This window comes from Hylaeus anthracinus, unplaced genomic scaffold (genome assembly GCF_026225885.1).
Source record: "Hylaeus anthracinus isolate JK02 unplaced genomic scaffold, UHH_iyHylAnth1.0_haploid 10488, whole genome shotgun sequence".
Classification (NCBI taxonomy): Eukaryota; Metazoa; Arthropoda; class Insecta; order Hymenoptera; family Colletidae; genus Hylaeus; species Hylaeus anthracinus.
In genome coordinates, this window is record NW_026533556.1 from 3,226 (window position 1) to 6,608 (window position 3,383).

Consider the following 3,383-nt stretch of genomic DNA (forward strand, 5'->3'; position numbering starts at 1 on the left):
TAGGTTAGGTTAGGTCTTTATATTTTTATATATTTTTAGGTTAGGTTCGGGTTAGCGATTTAACACACAATAATAAGATGTCGATTGAATGTTTCTGAAGAGAGTTCTAAATAGTCTGCGAATTTTTATGCATTTATAAGAAATCTGAATGCACGAGAAACTATAAAATACACACAACATGCCATAATAGAAAATATATTGAAAGTGAAGTTCATATTATAATATTTGCAAAGTGAAATATATTTTTAGTTCAAATCTGGACTAGGCCTTTCATTTTTAGGTTAGGTCTGTGCTAGCGGTTTGACACACAATAATAAAAAATAGCGTTCGAATGTTTCCAAGGAGAATTATAAACAGCTTGCGGATTTATATGCATTTACACGAAATGTGAAACTACAAAATGCACGCAATATGCCATAATAGAAAATATATTGAAAGTGAATTTCACGTTATAATATTTGCAACATGAAATATATTTTGAGGTCAGGTCTTACTTATTTTTATCTAGATTCGCAAAGATTTAATTCTGCACAAAAATCCTCTGGGTCTGATAAATTTTTCCCAAACTCGTTAATGAAAATTTATCCGAACAGTATAATATAATTACGTTTCGCGTGGTATCTGCTTCGACGGAGATTTCCTAACTGTTTCGAGCTGCGTACCGATCGATAGGAAATTATACAGGACGTACGCGCGTCCTATTATATGTTATTAGCTACCGGAGTTTTTAATAATTTTCAATGGTTCCGAGTCACTCGATACCGCCCTTCGTGAAAACGATATAAATGGGCATGCACGCTCGGTTTACCGTGGCGCAACCGTTATTTGATACGGTACTGCCTTGCGTTACAGGCATTCCGCGCCAGGTAAATCGTACACGTGTACTTGTACACGTGCCGGGGCAAAGTTTCGTTCGTTAATTACGTAAGGACCATTTTGGCCATTTTCGCATCGGAATTAATTTATTTAGTTCCTTACTGAAAATACCCTGTCACCCCCTTCGCGCTGATGTTTCCCCTTAATTGGAAATGAAACACTTTTTTAATTAATTAAATAATTAATTTTAATGTTTACATTCGTTGAATCAATTTGAAAAAAATGTCAGCCCACAGGAGTCGACGAGAAGAAACTTTTTTATATTTACAGATTATTCGTGCAACGCTTAGTTTCGGAAATAAAAATGGCAAAAGTTCGAAATTCGTTGTAGAAATTGAATTTCAGAAGAAAGGTCTTCCGAGTTTCCAATTTTTATTTTTGAAACGAAACGTCGTATGCATGAACTGTAAATAGAAAAAAGTTCCGTCTTATCGTTCCCTGTAAGCTGATATTTTTTTAAAAATTCACAACTCTATGCCCCTTGAAATTTTTAGCAAAAATCGCCCCGATCGTCCAAGGGTCGACCGAAAACGTGTCGTTTGATTCCTTGCCCACGTGAAACATTTCCGCGTTCGATTGAAAAAGGCGTCTTCGATAGCGTTCGTTTAACGAGTCGAAGCGAATCGCTAACAACGAAAAATGGAAACGAGTGGGTCGACTTTGACCCATTCCAAGTATCACGAATCGTCGATGTACGAGGCGTCGATGAATGCGCCGCGTGTCACCAGGCAACAGAGGCGATAAAACAGCTATCCGAACTCCATTTCCGCAAGCATGCGCCCGATAGGAAAACACCGAAGGATAAATAACTCGATCCAAGGTAAGTTCTCAGCGGTGTCTAAATATAAATTCGTAACAAATCGATAGCGTCGGCACGCGATCGCGGTATGTTTCAATGGACATTTATTTAGCGGATACGCGACCGTCTCACGAACGTGCGAACGCACGTTGACGGAACGTGATACCGTGCCCTTCTCGCAACCTCCGTCGGTAAATCCTCTGAAATTCGTTTCAGGAAATCGTCGCGCGACGAGTGCGCGAGATCCAAGTTCAAACCGCGGAGAACAACTTCGAGAATCGCAGCAAGAGGTTCTCGAGCGTTACGTTGACTTTTTAATTAGCGTTTGCATTGTGATAAATTGTGATGCTTATATATAAGGGGTAGACGGTTCGTAGTTTACAAGATACGCGATATTGATAGATAATGAATGACCATTTTTTGCCTGGAGAAATATAATCGTTACTAGCAGAAGCAAATTGGTCAGTAAAGCGTTGGTCTGTTAAATAAGTTATATGTAACGCATCTATATTTAAAATAAATTTGAATTGGAAGAGCGAACAAAAATATCCACGACAGAAAGAAAAGTTTAGACACTTTACCGACCGCTATTTTACCGAGCCGATTGATCGGCTTTTTGTCCCCAACGTTTACCGACCGGGAACTGTTTAATCGGTAGTTATGGTAACTACCAAGTATTTGTTACTTTGAATCGAGATACTAGTCGCGTTGTAAGCTCCCATATTTTTATACAAGTCCCGTTAACAGAAATGATCGGCCGAGTGAACTGGAACCACTACCGGTCGGTAAAGTGTTAACCCTTTGCACTCGAGGCCTTTTTTTCTGGTATCTCTACTGATAATTCTAAGCTATCTAGATTTGAGAATAAGGTCACCTTTACCTCGCTTAAAAACATTTTATTGACACTTCGAGCTCCAAAGAAATGAAACTTAAACAAACGTTAGGTATTGTAGATTTGCTGCGTGAAACCTAATGGTAACTGAGAGTCACACCTCGAGTGCAAAGGGTCAAACAGGCTACTACTGCCTACATATCTTCAAATAAATAATAGTCATTCTTTTTCTATCGTATACCTTATAAGCTACGAACCGTCTTCCCCCAAATCTATAAATCATACTAGCTCTAATTTCGCGTCATCTATCACTGTGCATAAATTAATTAAAAAGTCAACGTAACGCTCGAGGACCTTTTCTTCTCACACCGCTTTGTACACTGAAGCCACTCAGCGTAGGAAATCCGAGGACTCGAGCCGCTCGCCACATTGCGTGCTTTTCACTCCCGTATTTTTTTCTCGTCCGTTTGTGGTTTGCGCGGGTACTCATTGGACATCGATCCCCGGCCAACGTGTGCGTACTTTCTCATCCGCATTCTTCTCCGAACGGTTGATCCCGGAGAAAGAAGCGGTGCATATAATTGGGCGCAGTTCGCCGCGTCGAGTGTCGGAGGACGCGACGGAAACGAAACCCGACGCCGCGGATAATGCAACTGTTACGAGGGCAAAAACCCGTTATTGGACGCCCCGAAATCGGCCTGTTCTCCGTTGAACACAATTTTCGTGGAGGACTGGACAGATTCACTGCTGGACTAATCGTGAAAATTCCTACGAGGCTAACTGTACGGGCTAATCGACTGTCGCGCGATTTGTGGTGCGATTTGTCGCGCGACAAAATCGATCGTAGCTGAGCCGCGGCAAGAGTGGGGCCATTGT

The 3,383-nt window shown here is 41.0% G+C and overlaps 1 long non-coding RNA gene across 2 annotated transcripts in view; it reads left to right on the top strand.

Moving 5' to 3' along the window:
• Nucleotides 1-2,782, top strand: part of LOC128896508 (uncharacterized) — a 6,001-nt gene extending 3,219 nt beyond the window's left edge. For both annotated transcript variants that reach the window (XR_008462004.1, XR_008462005.1), the window contains exons 2-3: nucleotides 4-39; nucleotides 281-2,782. This is a non-coding gene — a long non-coding RNA (uncharacterized LOC128896508). The remainder of the gene's footprint in view (nucleotides 1-3; nucleotides 40-280) is intronic.
• The last annotated feature ends 601 nt before the right edge of the window (nucleotides 2,783-3,383 follow it).